The 18543-nt window shown below is 35.8% G+C and overlaps 2 long non-coding RNA genes across 2 annotated transcripts in view; one reads left to right on the plus strand and one right to left on the minus strand.

Annotated features, from left to right (window-relative positions):
* LOC135202930 (uncharacterized) overlaps nucleotides 1–18543 on the plus strand; it is a 473176-nt gene that overhangs the window by 108234 nt on the left and 346399 nt on the right. The gene's annotated exons all lie outside the window — the stretch shown is intronic.
* LOC135202670 (uncharacterized) lies at nucleotides 4586–10183 on the minus strand. The gene is made up of 2 exons (XR_010311778.1): nucleotides 10005–10183; nucleotides 4586–5339 (listed from the first exon to the last, which is right to left on the minus strand). It is a non-coding gene; the product is annotated as an uncharacterized LOC135202670 (long non-coding RNA).

The following is an 18543-nucleotide window of genomic DNA, read 5'->3' on the forward strand; positions in this document are numbered from 1 at the left end:
CCTGCTCTCTCTCTCTCTCTCTCTCTCTCTTCTAAATTTTAGAGCTATTCTTATTTTAACATTTTAATTATTTTGTCAGTACTTGTAAATGTACATTTATCATTATTGCCAAAATAAATTGGTTACTTGAAGGTAGTTGATGAATGCTACAGAATTAGGAGATATATTTCTTGTTCATTTTTCGAATTACGAATTTTAAAAAACACTGTTCTTTGTCGCCTATATATCATCTATATCTATAACGAGGAGTGTCGTCCTTTTTAAGATTCCAATCAATTATCTTGTCAGAGAGAGAGAGAGAGAGAGAGAGAGAGAGAGAGAGAGAGAGAGAGAGAGAGAGAGAGAGAGAGATGTGCTTGTATACAATTGTATATAACTTACTTTATGTTATGCTTTATTTCATATTTCCTTGCTTACCAATTTATTCTTTGCTTATGATATTAAGAAATCAAAATATTTGTAGAAAGGAGTTATGTCTACAAACACCGTAACGACCGGAAGTGCCCCTTGGAGACAGTTTTTAGATACTTACCAAAAGCTTTAAACCCACGAGGAGTTGATTGAAATGTTGGTTACATCACCAAAATGAAATGCCATGGTAATAGAAGATCTGATTCCGTTTTTGTTTTATTGAAAATAAATAAATAATTAAATAAATAAATAAACTCAAAACTAAAACTTTATTAATCATGAACTTTGTAACTAACTTAGAATTTTAAGTAACGAAAAAGATATTTGAAATCTGCAATGGGAGAAATGGTTTTATCTTTATTGTTGTTATAGATTTGGCAGATATGCAGAGATCGAATAAAGGGGAGAGCTAATTTCATTTTGGAATGACTTGCTAGAAATTGATACCGGTTTTGAATGGAAATTAAAGGCCTTAGAGGAGGAGCTACGGTCTGCCTCCTAGGTTCATTAGGAGTGAATTATCGTGCTGATAGGATACCAGTTAAGTTTGCTTAACTCATTGCGTAAATAACTATATCGACTCTCGATTCTTAAAAATAAATGAATAAATAAATAACTTTAAAAAAACATTTTAAGAAACATCTCATTATAATTAATGGCAGTTACACGATAATATATTATCAGGAATAGAATATGGAATGAAAATATAAATTTAGAAAGGCGATGATGAGGAAGAAAAAATTTGGGTCTCAACACAAGGAACTATGGATATCTCCTCAGAACAGAAGCATCACTCTTAAACAAAGGAAGATCTATACTAAAATGTCTGTAACTATAAACATTTCTTCAAGGATATAACCCTAATGGAGCTTTAAAGAGAGAGAGAGAGAGAGAGAGAGAGAGAGAGAGAGAGAGAGAGAGAGCGAGCATTTCCAATGCACACATTTTAAACTTCAAATGACAAATGTGCAGTCGTGAACCAACCTCGACATTACGTAAGATCATGGAACGTAAACATGCGGCCATTGCAAAAGTTGGAGAGCTCTAGCTTTGTTATGGCGCCAATGAAGCAGACATCCTTGGAGTAGATATATCACTACTTTTGATTCGTCCGGTTGTGGGCATTTACTTTGATTGACGCTATTACCACAGTTAGGCATTGCAGGGTAGAAGCATTTCCCATTTTAATGCAATACACTTGTTCTCTTCAAGGGGCAGTAATACCCAGGGTTTCGAGTTCAGCTTTTGTACATTTAGCATAAAATTGTCTACAAATTCTGTAATTTATTGATAAGTCGGCCTGTATCACAATTAATGCCCACCTCGCCCAACTGGAGCATAATCTGTTAACTTTCCACGACACTGTCTTGTCATCTATGACATTTGTTGCATTATATTAAAGTAAATTTAGTAGTACACATTATTCAATCTAGTAATTTCTCTCTACATGATAATACATTTAAAACACTCAAAATTATTATTATTAAATAACACTGACATTAATAAGTGATCTGTAAGAATAAATTACATTAACGAGTGTGTTTCTTTTTGTAATAATGACTGATATAAGGCAACGTAATTACAATTTAAGTCCACTGTGTTATGATGATAGGGTTAATCCCTAGGTGACACAGACTGGATACCAAGGTGATAAGACCTACGTAGTGCATATAATGCAAAGTAGAGTATAAAGACTTTGATACTTAGAAGGAAATTAAACATAAGGGGTTCAACAGCCTTTAGTGATAAAATTTATTACACAACCCCATGGCAAGACATGAAATCCCTGCCTCAGCACATGGCTACATTGCATGAGTATTTCTATTGTATGAAGCATATACTTGCTTCATTGGGTTCATTGGAAAGTGCTTTTCAAGAGCTTTTAACTGATGATAAATTTATCAAAATATATATTTAAAAATTTAGAACAGTAGAGCAAAAAAGCGAACCCAGTTAAAATGCATATCTGGATATCTTTACTTAAAACACTGCAGCGCCGTATTTTCTACATGCTTAATTATATGCATTTACAAGGGATTTTGAAGAGCTTCCCAAAGAGCCGATATTTATTAAAATCGGAGGAAAATTGGAGGACGACAGAGTTGAAAAAGTCGTCTGCAAGACGATGCTGTAATAGCTTCATTCAGCGTCATCTCCACCCTTTCCTGTGGCGCCGCGCAGTGACAATCAGCGTTAATACATTTAACAAACATGTCCATTCCATGTTTATAATTCCATGCGTTAAGATCCAAGAAAAAACGAAAACTAAAAAACTCTACTTATTAAAGTAAGACAAACGAGCCTTATAATTATAGCAAGAGATGTGTTTCATGTAAAAACCACAGTCCAAAATTATGAATTTACAATTAAAGGATAAAGAGTGATAGTTAACATTCAAATTTAATTTAATTTATTCTCAAATATCTTCATTGATGGCGATAAAGTTTCTAAAAGATAAATTAGCTCTAAACTCCGTTGCTGAGAAGAGAAACAATGCCAGGAAATACCAATTAAGGCTCAGAGGGAGAAGCCACGGTCAGCGTCCTAGATTTTGAGAAAGGATTATCACGGTCAATATACCAGTTGGGTCTACCGCCTTATTAGGGGATTCAGAATTCACTGAGAGTAATGACCTTTGGGATTGAGCTTCCATTAAGAAAACGACATCCAAAGGAAGAGAAAATGGCCTCAGGGTCTGACTGTTGGTATAAAACCTCGATGGCCGACGAAATTCCTCTACGGGCCGAACAAGGGAAAGGCCCGTGCCAACAAGAAGTGTTGGCTTAATACAACAACAACAACAACAACGAAATTCTTATGCAGTCTGACCTGTGCTCGCTTGGTATCACCTTATACGGTCTCCCGTCTCCTTCTGCAGGATTACTCTCAGAGTTCGACTTGGAAATATGGAGTGCGTACAACAAGGTAAATTTCGGATTCTTTTAAGACTTAGTACTATAGTAAGAAATATTACAGTGCATGGTGGTTACAGCAATTCATTGCAATTTATTCATTAAGTGACTTATTTAATTCTACTATATAGACCTCTTGTTTCTTAGTGGTTACTGATACCTTTATTGAAACAAAGTGCTCCATATTATTGCAAACAATCTTGGAGGAAGTAACAATTTCTTAGGCATAACAGTCACGAGATATCTTTCATCTGCCTATTCTTTTATCAGTTTACTTTTCCCTTCATCGCCTAATAGTTGGTGTTGTTATTTTCCAGCAGCAGCAGTTGGAGGAGTGAAAGTTCCCGCGCAAACCGTCGGTGGCGTCTCCGACTGGAGGGAGGACGTTAGGCGAAGGGCGAAGAGGCCGAGGCCGACTTTGGCCGAAGAGGAAGCAGAGAGTCTTCGGCAAAAAAGAGGGAGACTCGATTATCTAGGGATTGACAAGGGACGAGGAGCCTTCAGCCTTGTAGACTTCCTGGCTGCTCTGCCTCCGCCTCCGTCGCCAACCTTCTCCCCGCCGAAGGAGGAGGAGGAACAGGAGGAAGAAACGGCACCTCCAGAAAAACAGTCTCTTCGAAGGCCGACCAGACGCCGGCTGGCGTTCTGATTTAATTGTGATTTTCAAAAATCATTATCGTAATTACTTATTTACTATTTATTTGATATTATATGCAAAAATATCTCTCTAGATATATACAGATTTAATTATGTATGTTGTAGAAAGATATAATATATATGTTACACAAATGAATATGGATTTTTACTTAAGTTGCCTGACCAAAAAATAAATGAAAATAAGAGATGAGACATTGAAATACAAATGAGAGTTGGACATTGTGTAGAGCATATGACTTTTCTGTTTATTATAGATCTGATATTCCTTTATCACAAGCCATATCTATATACCTGCATGTCGTCAGATCTATGCAAAAAATAAAGTTGAAAAATGCAAAAAAATTTAACTGATAGATGGATGAATACCAAATTTGTCAACGTAATAAATAAATAATTACAATATTCAAATGGATATATAAATAGACAATCCAAAATAGAGATTATAGCTCTTATGTGAATATTTTCCAGACTTTGAGAATAACATTATGAATATTCCGTGGAACAAATAAAGAGCAAACGGTTGTTATAACTGCCACCTATTGTCACAGTAGTATATAGAGTTTAAACGGTTGTTTGAAGTTCATATGGGAAAAGAAGTCATGAACTGAGTACAGACTTTAATTCTTCAGTCTAACGCTTACAGTTTACCGTGGCGGTAAGGAACCGGATACGCCGCTGCAGTGTAGTGTTTAAAGGAATAAGAGTATTTAGGATTTTAAAGGATGAAGGTCTTCGGTTTTTAAAGTATGATTGTGATCTTAGGTTTTTTTTGGGTTGTCTATAACATTTTAAGCTATGTAATTCTACAAATATGTATACATATTTTTTTGAGTTTTCAACTATTTGAGCATAGCATTTCAAAATGAGCCAGGGATTTTATTCTATTTCATATATAAAGACCAACAGTTTTGATTCATAAAGTCTATACGGTAATAATTGTTGAATTTGTCCCAACCTATTTCTTTTTTATATTAAGTTATGAAATCTATAGATTCACTGAGAATCCGTATTTTAAGTTCAATGAAAGACTATGGCAATTGCATTGAATTATGCTGCTTCTTTAGCCAACTTACCTATAAAAAAAATGACCTTTGTTAGCAAGTGCTAGCAGAAGTAAAATCTTTAACAATTTAAGAGTATATGATTGGGCACAATATATCTCCAGTGAGGGTTTGCAGGCTATTATACTGTTCACACCGTCATGGCTCAAGCCCCGAAATAGTGATCCACTGTCACTATGTTGTGCGAGTATTGTGACCTCGCGCCCACACACCCATTTCTGACAACTCTTACCCAGGGCACCTTGCTCTTACCCAGCCGCTCGAAGCTTAAGTGTTCGACAGCACCAACAGTGGCCACCTGTAAATTGAAAACTCCATATAATAATTGGCTGAATTTAACCATAAAGTTAACTTTGCAAAGCATGAATTAAATTAAATATAAAAGCCTCTCTATTAAGTTTCTCAGATTTCTCCAGTTCTCCCATTTTGCAAAATCCAGAGGGATTATCAACTTCAGCGTCAAAACACACTACGCCAGTAGCCAGGAATACCAGAAAACGGAAAAATGTTAAAAATAATTATTTACCATTGTAATTCAAATTGACTCAATTAGCAATAAGTTAAATATTCAATTCAACGTGAAATACTGGAAAAACAAATTGGAATGATACAATATATATATAGAAGAAGACCCTGGCATAATATTAATCAATGAACACTATGAAACTAAACTAAAAAAATGTTTGGATGTGATATATATACAAGACTTCCTTTGGAGGAATAGCAATAGCCAACAAAAATAACAGACATAAAATATTAGATTATTTCCAAGACGACATTTTAGCAGTCCAGATTCAAACTAACAAAGGACCGATAGTGATCACGACAGGTTAACAGCCGCCAAGGAGACATTATTACCCACTTCCGGAAGTCATGAAGTTAATGAGCAGGAGAGAACCAACTTATCTCATTGCGGATCTAAATTCCAGACATCAACTATTTGGATAAAGGTAATTTAATTACACAGGTCAAGAAATAGATTGATAAATAAAAGATGTATTCACTTAGGACCTGATTTTGACACTTCCGTACCAATAACAGAAAAGGAAAGGCAGATATAATATTAGGAAATAACGAAATTCACCTCAGTATTGCCATTACGAAAGGACCAGCAACCTCCTTTGATCATATACCAATGGTAATCACATTGTCAACTATTCCAATAAACTATTCTATCTTCAGAAATACAAAATATAAAGAGAAAGTTGGCCAAGCTTCAAAAGTGAGTAGACAACCATCAATGAATTCAAATGAAATATAAATAAAAGAAATAGTAGACAAAGAACTTTAATGGTACAAAACTATAGACAGAGGAAGCTATAATAAATCACATGCCAATACGTAAATAGATACACTACACTGCCACATCCTATTAGTAGTGGCAAGTTAAAATTAGTAGAATGACACTACAACATCCAAAATGCAGTACTTCTACCAAGTCGGAACAACACAAAGAGAAGATATGTACCGGTACAAGAACAGTTAGTACCAAATAAAACATACACAAATACAGTACAATAACCCAATTACTCCGTTTCAAGCCTGATGGGAAGCAAAACTAATACATCACCATACATAAACCATAGGAATGAGAAAATGTATGATGACCAAGAGCTAAGGAATTCATTGAACAACAGACAGAACAAATCCGCACCATGCAGTTGATATTAGCAGATTCGATGAAGACTGCCCACTAACAAGGAAAGTAGAGTTACGGGAAAATAAACTAATAATTTAAAATCTTAAACTAGGCACCAGGAGGAAATGGAATTAACAAGGCCATAATTCAAAATTTACCAGACATTGCATTTGAAATAAAGATACAATTAGGGTCTCACATGGAACATTTTCAAATTATATTAGTAGTGATATTGGTCTAGTTATAATTCTAGACCAGACTAGTATCTTTTCCTGTTTGGGGCATTTAAATCATTATTGCATTCAAGAATGCAATTATGTTTTAAATGCCCCAAACAGGAAAAGATACTAGTCTGGTCTAGAATTACAACTAGACCAATATCACTACTAAAAATATTTGGTTAAATATTTTAAAAAATAATTAACAACAGGTTAAGGTTGTTCCTAGAAGGAATCAACTGCACAATATAAACAAATATGGATTTAGAAAAGGAAGAGGAACCCAGATTGCAATAGCAACAAATTAGAGAATAGCACTATCACCACAAAGAAGAAAGTACCTATGCAACCTACTATGAGATTCAGGGCCTCTGTAACACGGTTTTTTCGCAATAACTTTTTATCTATCCATTTCATAAATATAAAGCTTGTTCAGAATACACATTATATCTACACATAAATTTTGGCTGTATTCTGCATTACGTAGGTTGAATAAATTTGGTACTTACAATGTAAAAGTGACTATTTTTGAAGACGGGCCAACTTACTCAGAGAAAAGGTTTCGAACGCACTCGTTACGTAACTTATGACAGCATTTCTTCCCTCTTTCTCGATGGATGATTGGCTATACGTAACGAAGGATATACCTCTGGCAACAATGACAAACAAATTTAGATACAAGCAAAGCAGCACACCTTTATGAACTCTGAACCTCTCCACTGATAATTGTCACAATGAGCAAACCAACAAAATATGTTAATAAATACAAAAACACTTCGATTATGAGTCACTCCCAAAATAATTTTCCTAAGAAATTACATTCTGCTTTATAGGTCACAATCAGATTGATAAGATGTAGGGAATAGATGGTAATTTTCAAAAACATAGTAGACAAGCTTGTTTTGATAACTGCTACATCCAATGTCAAGCAATTTTTATTTATTGGCTATCTTCCTATTTACTAAAAAAAAAAAAATAGCCGGTACCGTATATTGGCTTTAAACCTTCACCAATAATTATCGTCAGAATGATAACTTCATGGGGCTCCACCCACTTTGGCCTCGTTATAATTCAGGATAACACCGAAAGCTGTCATGGGCATTGTTGGATTAGAAAATTAAACTTCCGGCTATAAAAACTAATTTCTCGAGTAGTTGTAAAAAGTGCTAAATGATCCTCAAGGATCCCAGCAGTTGGCCTAAACGTTTAATTCATGTATATTACTGCTATACTGTTGCGGCACTACTGCTACAGTAGTATTACTACGCTAGCACTGATACCCCACCCACATCTATGTATCGTTTCGCCATTCATAAAGTCTTTGGGTTTCAGAGTCGATGGAACAAGGTGAATGGGTTTCTGTCTAGTGGATAGGCAGGGCAGCATTTAGTCAAAATTTGTTTACTTTGCTTACGTAATGAATGTTTTTCGACTCTTGGCTCGTAATCAATGGCCATGGCGTCGGCTAGATAATTTTTACTCTATAAAAATTAAAACTATCTGGTTTAGGTTATTGATAATGCTGACAAAATTTGTGCGCGGTTGTAAAATATACATATGTCAACTTTCAGCTACATCCGATGCTTTGACAAGGAGCAAAGTCCAAAAAACCGTGTTACAGAGTGCCTGAATCTCATAATAGTATGTAGAGATATAACCAAGGCATTTGCCAAAGTAAGGATACAAGGAATTCAATACAAAATGTTATATCTCATCCTTCCAGGCATTTTTGAGAAAATACTATGTAACTTCACCAAAGATCAAACAGCAGCAATGAAGTCACAAAACTACATAAGGAATCCATTGCCGTAACTAAGAGGAGTCCCACAAGGATCTGTACTCAGTCCAACATTATCCATATTATATATACATCAGATGTGACTCCACCATCAGAGTACTGTACTGATGTCTGCTTTGCAGATGATATAACTCAAAAAGATATACATCCAGAAAAACGTACACGAAGAAGGGACCTAACTTTGAAAAGACAAGTAGCACAAAAAAAACAATGGGCCAAATTGAAAGATAAGTTGAATAAAGTGGAAAACAGAAATAAATCCAAATTCCAACTGGTATCACTATCTGCACACAAGCCTGCACAAATAAGAGTAGACCAACAACCACTTAATTTGACTACAAGTGCAAGAATAGCTACTATAGGAATGCAATTCGGACAAAGATGAATATAAAGACATTTCGCAGAAAGGCTGAGAATAGCAAGAACACAGAATACAAAGCTAAAATGATTTAGGAATATGAACAAAAAAATATAAATATCAATTTCCACAAAAGTCTAATCAGACCTATAATGGAATATCCACCAATACCCACGTGTTTAGCATCGACCTCCAATATAAGTGCATTAAAAAAATCAAGGTCTGTAATGAGAAACAATCAAGAATATGATGATCCGAATGTAGATATAATACACAACAAATACAAAGTAGAAGCAATTAATCAGATTATATATACTGACAACCAGTATATGGAGTAAACTAGTTAAGTGCAATAGTGAATAGACAGAAGAATCGGAAGCAGAAGAGAGAAACTACCCAAGCAACAAAGACCACAGAAGGTGGAGAAGAGAATCTTCAGAATTATATTCATCGCGATGAACCTCAACCATTATACTTTTAAGAAATGTCTTGTGGAAAACTAATATGTAGAACTTACTACGTAAATATATTGCAAAATCGTTATGTTAACATTAACGTTAAAATCTGTACAATTCATCATGTTAATATAATGTAAGATCATTATTCCAATAGGTTATATCAAGGCCATAGTTAAAAAAATTGTGCCCTTACCCAAATAAAATTGTGGATAAACCACACTTTACATTACTCTTATTTATACTTAACTTTCTACATTATTCCCTACCATGGTTAGCTAACTAACTGCCATCACTTTTCTTTCCCCCATCTTACCTATCACCTAAAAATAAATAAATTGACAATGCCCGAATTAATTTGTCAATTACCGTTGTCCTAAACACCATATTTGTATCGTGAACATAATTAGTAACTGCACCTAATACAGTATTCACTTTTAATTTAAAAAATATTACCATTACCAAAAATACAGTATAAATATAAAAACCACTTACTGGAACAAAATACACTAAACGCTCACAGTCGAAATTGGTACCTGGACCGTGCCGGGTCCTCTCAGGTCAAAAGGTAAAGCAGATACCTCAAGGGGACACTACAGGAGTCAGGACCACACAGATAATCCAATGTTCCCAAGGTCACTCAGCATGGGACCTCCCCAGGAGGATAGATTTCCTTGGAAACTCACAGGGTAATGACCCCGACCGCTCAACCTAACGTCGAAGTCGCCTCAAGAACCCGGATTCCTGATAAACACTTAACGACCCATTAAGACTGACCACCGACAGATGCTTGTTACGAACTTTAAACTTTCTTATTCACTTGTTACAACTGCAGTTCTGGACAATGTGATTGTGACACGACAGACTAAACATAATATTCAATGTAACACTAATTGTCGTCACTTTGTGTTATTGTAACACTGAAATCATCGAATACTACTTTTCAGTAAAAAGGATATTGATTTTGATTCTAATTTTTTTCTTTTTGTAATCAATAATAATTTTTAAATATTGCAGGTATATCATTTTGTAATATTTTGGTGTTATCTTACTTATTAGGTAAATGAAGTGTAATATTTTTCTTATAAAAGATAAAAAAAAAAAATACCACTTTTCATGATGGAGAATCAAATTGAAAACTTTTTTTTTTTTCCAGAACTTGATTAGTAAAATCTAGAAATGTCTGTTTCAAAGCACATTAAAGATATAGTGACTATTTTATTTACAATAAATCATGGTATGTTGCCGGATATATGTGAATATAGAATAATTTGTGACTATCTTTTTTCTAAGATATTCCAAGTTACCAATCGGCAATGACTGGCAGCATACAATACACACGTATGGAAAAGATCATTCAATATGTGTTCCTTAAAACAATTTTCTGTTATATGAGGTATATTTCAATGTTTTTATTTTCTTTTTATTTTAATGCTTTAGGAGTCCTATTCTTAATACACATTATTCGGCGTCAGTGACCCTAGTACTTGTCACGCCAGGTAACCCACAATCAATCAATTAATGCACAACATAAATTCCGAGGAAAGGGGGCAGAGCTACATTTATAGCAGGTATCCTAACCGTATGATAATTTCTTCCTTAATTAAAACCTGGGAGTCTGGCAACTGCTCCTCCGTACAAATTTGAATTGCTCCGTGGGAGGAACTAGACCTACTGGAGGTTACAGGCACAGTAAATTTTTCTCTCTCCTATTTAATCTTGTTTACTTTTCCCCTAATCATAAACTATATGTTGTAGCATTTTTGTTTTGTTCTATTTGTTTTAAACCTTTCCTTCAACGGTCAGCAGCATCCACAACAAAATTGCTCACAGCTTCGAAACAATACAACCTTGACAGAAACTCCATATTTTATTGAAAAAGACGCCTCCTGACCCGTTGCAGTTCCTCCCTCCAGACTTTCTCCTTCAGGGCACCAAGTTGGGGTAAAAAGGGCGTGAACGAGAGCCGGGAGTCTGTTGTAGTGATAGTCTGGAGTAATTGGGGAGTAAGAAAGATACCTAGTACTATAATTTGTTTTTTAAGAGCTGGGATGCTGGGTTCCCGACGCGTTGGAGGTTTCCTCGACTTTCCTTCTTTCTGGTGTAATGTAGGCCTAACTCAGCATAATATGAATATATATAATTACAATAATGTTGAATAAAACTGACAAAGGAAGTTTCTCTAACAACTGTAATGGAAATCTATAAGATTATGGTAATATGACAATATCTAAATAAAACTGAGGACGTAGGAATTCTTCATAATTCCCCTAAAATGTGTCTATAAGGTTACGAGCATGTAAATATATAATTATAGTTTGCAATAATTCTTCAACTTGCAGTGTAAACTGTATATTTCTTCGAATTGTTTTTCCAATTTGATTTATTATTGTAGTTCAATATCTTGTTTCGTTGTCGAGTCACTTAAATGATTGATATAGGTCTATTTGATTCTTATCCATCATATATATGACTTAAAGAATCTCCAGATGATATAGGTTATCAATTACATAACACGCAAGTTATGTTGTTGTGCACGTGTACAAAAACGTGTTGGTATACGCCTACTGAGTCGGTTGCAACAAACAGTTTTTGGCATATACAGGGCAGCACACGAGAGAGAGAGAGAGAGAGAGAGAGAGAGAGAGAGAGAGAGAGAGAGAGAGAGAGAGAGAGAGAGAGGCGAATTACTTCAGATATATGCAAGCGCCAGCCTATATAAAACTAATCAAGGAATTCTCTTTCTCTATCTCATAATTTATGTGAGATCAATATCAAAAATAACTGACAGCAAGTTTCACTAATATCTCTGAAATATACTAAGTCTATAATATTACGTTTTTATAAACGAACTTGAAATGTATTCTTAAATAAAATCCTTGAGGACGAAAGAGTGTTTCATAATCACCGTAAAATATATGAGGCTGTAAAATTACGATTATGTTGAGGGCTTACAAATGAAAAGTTAAAAACCTAATCTTTATAAACATTCCTCTAAAGGTATGTTTTTAAACAAATATTGGTCACATAACCTTTTTTTGAAGCATGTTAATCCTAATACAACAAATTTCATTAAACATGACTGATACCACTGAAAAATAATAGTCATTCCCTGTGACGTCACATGTGAAACATATTTTAAAAGTATGTTATACATTATGCAATTGTAAGGAAAAGAACAATTACATCACTCAGCCTTGTTCCTATGAGCGTCACATTCATGATTCCATGACCACATTATGTGATAATTCATGAAACTGATAACATATAATTTCCCCGAAAGATCAACAGTCTACAGAGCTCTTGAAGAAGGATCCCTCGTGCTTCCTGTTGGACCCAGCTGCAAAGATGTCGAAGGGGACGATTTGCAAAGTCCATAAGTACATCACTATGGAACGGATTTTGCAAATGCCAGGCATAATGACTGCTACACGTTGTACAGTAAAGAATGAATAGGACAAGACAGAAGAGGAAACCTTGAAGTGGAAGCCACCTTCAAGGGCGACATACCAGCCTTTATAGACCTTGGGATCCTCGGAAGATACCAAACTGAAGCCTTTATTCCCGAACCTCTCAGGTGTTTAAAGTGCCAGAGGTTTGGGCATCACAAGAGGGAGTGTACCGCCAAACATGTCTGCGGGATTTGCAGCCAGCGTCACGAGACCGACGTTTGCCTTAAAAAGTTTAAAGCAAAGGGCCACACTGTTGCCCATGCCCAAACTGTCACCAGTCCCACCATGCATGGTTTAAGGGATGCCCCGTCAGACTGGAGAAGATTTGGAGGATGAAGGGCATCCCCCCACCGCCTGCAAGACCTCGAGAACGCCAGCCATCGCCACCAAGAAGACCTCCAATAAGCCGAGAATACACCCGATGACGAATCTGCCTCCTCCACCGCAAATTCCTCAACCTTCCATTGCACAACCTCCCAAACCCCGGCATTACATCCCCAACCCCTCATCCTTTTTTTACTTCCAACCTCTTGGAGGTAAACTCCATAACTCCTCCATATGTAGGAGTTAAGGAGTTAGTTCCATTTGACAACGTCTGTGTGTGAGAGAGAGAGAGAGAGAGAGAGAGAGAGAGTGTAATTGCTGTATGGATAGTTAATGACTGAATTGGTTGTTGGTGGGTTCTGGGCTGTCTGCTGGTGCTGTTGATTGTTAGAGTTCTGTGTTTTTAGTGTTTTGTCAGTCAGTCTTTGACCGTGAGAGCTGGTGATAGGTAGTAGTGTTGGAAGAGTCTATTGAAGGCATTGATAGTCGGCTGAGTTGTGTGTTTTTGTTGTTATTTGGTGTTGTTAAGTTAGTGTTGTTTGTTTAGAGTTGTTGTGCCTGTGCTGTTGTCTTTGTTGTTGTTTGGTTTCTTGATGTTGTTAGTGGGTGTGTGTGTTACCTTTTATTTTGTGCTGTTGTGATTTTTTGTGTTGTTTGTGCAGTGGTTTTTTGTTGTGTTTTGTCGTAGAGTTGTGGTTGTGTTCCTTGATTGTTGTTGTCATTGATTGTTGTGTTGTTGGGTTGTAGTCCTTGGTGTTGTTGTGGTGTCGTGGTTCTTGGTTGTTGTTGTTGTTGTTGGTGTCCCACTGACCTTAACCAGCGGACAGCACAGGATAGCCCTGGAATAACTGGATTGATTGGTAAGTACATGTATTTTGAGAGTTTTTTGTTTTTTTTTGTATAGGTGTAGGTCAATTGTCCTGCTGTATTTTGTTGTGTAAAGAATAAAGTGTGACTGAGGGTGGGTTTGGCAGCTGGATCGATTAGGTTAATGTGGGGAGGGTTTTGCCACTTTTTTTTTTTTTTTTTTTTTTTCTAGCTTGTGATCCCGCCACACCCAACCTCCCTTAAAATCACCCCTCTAACGACCGAATTCTTCAACTGTCACGTAACTACCGCTTAAGTTGTTGCTATCTTTTGTTTTACTGTTTTTAAAACTGATCATTTTTCGTTTTTCTGTCCTCGATCTCTATCACTAATGATCGGTACTTTTTTTCTATCGTCGAGTAATGGAATGTGGTACTTGAACTCCATAGTGTTTTGCGCCTTTTTTTTCCGTTTTTCTACGACGATAACTTTTTCGATTTCCTTACTGGCTATCCCTGACTCGCCAGGACTCGCTACTATCGATCTTTTTCTCCTACTGCTGGGTACAACCTTAGGGTTCAAAGGGGTTTGTAACCTCGCATGTTCACATTTCCTTTCACTTTTGCAAATCATACTTCGCCTGCATATTCCACTGATATCATAATAAAGGTTCACCACACATACTTAAAATCACCTTTCCACCTGCAAATTATTCATATGACCTACGGGCTGCTCTGTGAGAAAGTACCCATACTGACATAAGACCAGCTTAATCTCAAACAACAACAACAACAGTCACAGTCCTGATGCCAATTTTACAAAAAGGACAACTTTATACGTGTGACAGACTGTTGATTGAATGTCTTTGAGACAAACCCTGAGGTCATATTTATAAGATTATAGGGGTCGTTTTTCATCTCCAGGAATTTTAATCCCCTTCTTATTCCGTCCTTCTCTCTCTCTCTCTCTCTCTCTCTCTCTCTCTCTCTCTCTCTCTCTCTCTCTAAATTTTAGAGCTATTTTCTTATTTTAACATTTTAATTATTTTGTCAGTACTTGTAAATGTACATTTATCATTATTACTAAAATAAATTAGATACTTGAAGGTAGTTGATGAATGCTACAGAATTAGGAGATATATTTCTTGTTCATTTTTCGAATTACGAATTTAAAAAAACGAGGAGTGTCGTCCTCCTTAAGATTCCAATCAATTATCTTGTCAGAGAGAGAGAGAGAGAGATCTGCTTGTATACAATTGTATACAACTTACTTTATGTTATGCTTTATTTCATATTTTCTTGCTTACCAATTTATTTGCTTATGATATTAAGAAATCAAAATATTTGTAGAAAAGTTATGCCTACAAACATACCGTGACTACCGGAAGTGCCCCTTGAAGACAGTTTTTAGATGCTTACCAATGGCTTTAAACCCACGAGGAGTTGATTGAAATGTTGGCAACAGCACCAAAATGAAATGCCATGGTAATAGAAGATCTGATTCCGTTTTTGTTTTGTTATTGAAAATAAATAGATAAATAATTAAATAAATAAATAAACTCAAAACTAAAACTTTATTAATCGTGAACTTTGTAATTAACTTAGAATTCTGAGTAACGAAAAAGAAATTTGAAATCTACAATGGGAGAAATGGTTTTATCTTTATTGTTGTTATAGATTTGGCAGATATTCAGAGATCAACTAACGGGGAGAGCTAATTTCATTTTGGAATGACATGCTAGAAATTGATACCGGTTTTGAATGGAAATTAAAGGCCTCAGAGGAGGAGCTACGGTCTGCCTCCTAGGTTCATTAGGAGTGAATTATCGTGCGGATAGGATACCAGTTAAGTTTGCTTAACTCATTGCGTAAATAACTATATCGACTCTCGATTCTTAAAAATAAATGAAAAAATAAATAACTTAAAAAAAAAATTTTAAGAAACACATCTCATTATAATTAATGGCAGTTTCACAATAATATATTATCAGGTATAGAATATGGAATGAAAATATAAATTTAGAAAGGCATTGATTAGGAAGGAACAATTTGGGTCTCAACACCAGGAACTATGGATATCGCCCCAGAACAGAAGCATCACACTTAAAGGAAGATATATACAAAAATGTCTATAACTATAAACATTTCTTCAAGGATATAACCCAAATGGAGCTTTAAAGAGAGAGAGAGAGAGAGAGAGCGAGCATTTCCAATGCACACATTTTAAACTTCAAATGACAAATGTGCAATCGTGAACCAACCTCGACATAACGTAAGATCATGGAACGTAAACATGCCGCCATTGCAAAGGGTGGAGAGAGCTTTGTTATGGCGCCAATGAAGCAGACATCCTTTGGTGTAGATATATCACTACTTTTGATTCGCCTGGTTGTGGGCATTAACTTTGATTTACGCTATTACCACAGTTAGGCATTACAGGGTAGAAGCATTTCCCAGGAATGCAATACACTTGTTCTCTTCAAGGGGCAGTAATACCCAGGGTTTCGAGTTCAGCTTTTGTACATTTAGCATAAAATTGTCTACAAATTCTGTAATTTATTGATAAGTCGGCCTGTATCACAATTAATGCCCACCTCGCCCAACTGGAGCATAATCTGTTAACTTTCCATGACACTATCATGTCATCTATGACATTTGTTGCATTATATTAAAGTAAATTTAGTAGTACACATTATTCAATTTAGTCATTTCTCTCTACATAATAATACATTTAATTTTTTTTATCTAGGTCTAATGACAAGACAACTCGGAGCTCGCCTAGCTAGACACGCCCATAACAGAATGAGAAGTTCGGGTCAGTCACTCACACTCAGTCCCAGTCCTTTATTCACCAAAGAATCAGAGGTCAACTGACGCCTTCACTGAAGGTTCACTAAGCGGCCCTCAAAATCCTCGTATTCTAGAGAGCATATATATAGTCCGTTCTCAAGACGGACCACAATCGACCATCCGCTTAATTAATCCAACAAGCTGACAAACATTTCTTTGATTTGCAGAGTATTATATACATCTCTTCGAATTATTTTCCCAATTTGAATTATTTTTGTAGTTCAATTTATTGTTTCGTTGTCGAGTTACTTAATCGATATGACAGATATCGGTCTATTTGTTTCACATCCATAGTGTCTATAATTGAGAGAATGTCTATGACGCTATAGGTTATCAATAGTTATTGTGTTGTGCGCGTGTGCAAAAGCGTGTTTGTATAGGCCCACTGAGTCGGTTGAAACACACTTATTGCCATATGCAGGACAACACACGAGACTCTCTCTCTCTCACACATATGATTTATGTGAGCTCGATCAGGCCTGTGGTACCTTATGATCATTGATGATAAACTATAGATTGTTTGAAATCCCGTTACTGTAACAATATGATTGTATACAATTAAAGGAGTTTTTAATATTGGTAGCATATACTTCGTCATTCAGTTAGATACCAAAGTCGCTTGTCGGAAATATGTAGCACCATATAACTCAGGCACAACAGAATTAGTGATATTTATATTTATATAAAAAAAAAACTCTCGATCGTCAGTCATGACAATGATTATAATTACTTGCTTGACCATTTTCTTACCATTTTTTAAAGTTTTAGTTTTCTTTCTTATATTTATATTGCACAAGCTTAATCAACTGAATTTTGACTGTTGATATAGCCTTGGGATATCACATCTGCAATCACTGAACTCTTCTGTGGGAGGTTTTGTCAATAAAAATCAATTGACAAATTAACCCTAACTTCATATTCATACTTTTACAGTCATTGAAAGGATTTGCATTTACTTCCCAGCACAAACAACCACACCCGAGGTGTCCATTAGGATAGGTCTCCGCCCTAGGCCTAATTCTTTTGTGTTTTGCGACTTCAAGTAATCAATATGCACAAACGATTTATGGCAGCACAAACTCGCTGGATTTAGGAAATTGCCGTCGCCCATTTTCCCACTCGACAAAATTTGAACTTTCTGATGCCAACACACATCACATTTGTTTTAGAAACTACCGGAATAACGAACCGGAATTCTTGACTGAATATAATGTGTACCGGGAGATTAGGTCTGTTAACCGGAGCTTTTTACCTCCATGCTAACGAACGGTAGTTTAATACAAGACTAAAAATTTAAAATATGTACTAAAGGTTTATGGTTTCCAAGCTCCTCCTAGATGAACTCCAAACAACCGCTCGAACGTAACAGTTCAGAAACCACACAACGGTGGTAGCTATTATGGTAACTTACGGTACGACAGTTTCTTCAACATGTCAGTCATAGTCACGAGGTCTGGGTCATATTCATATACGAGTTAATATCTTCTGTGTAATTTGATACAAATGGAGCAAATAGAATATACTGGTAGTTCTAGTTAATTCTGTAATCTAAATTTTTGCGTTGGCCTCTTACGGATGTATCCAAATGTCATGTGCAGATTT

This window comes from Macrobrachium nipponense, chromosome 33 (genome assembly GCF_015104395.2).
Source record: "Macrobrachium nipponense isolate FS-2020 chromosome 33, ASM1510439v2, whole genome shotgun sequence".
Taxonomy (NCBI): domain Eukaryota; kingdom Metazoa; phylum Arthropoda; class Malacostraca; order Decapoda; family Palaemonidae; genus Macrobrachium; species Macrobrachium nipponense.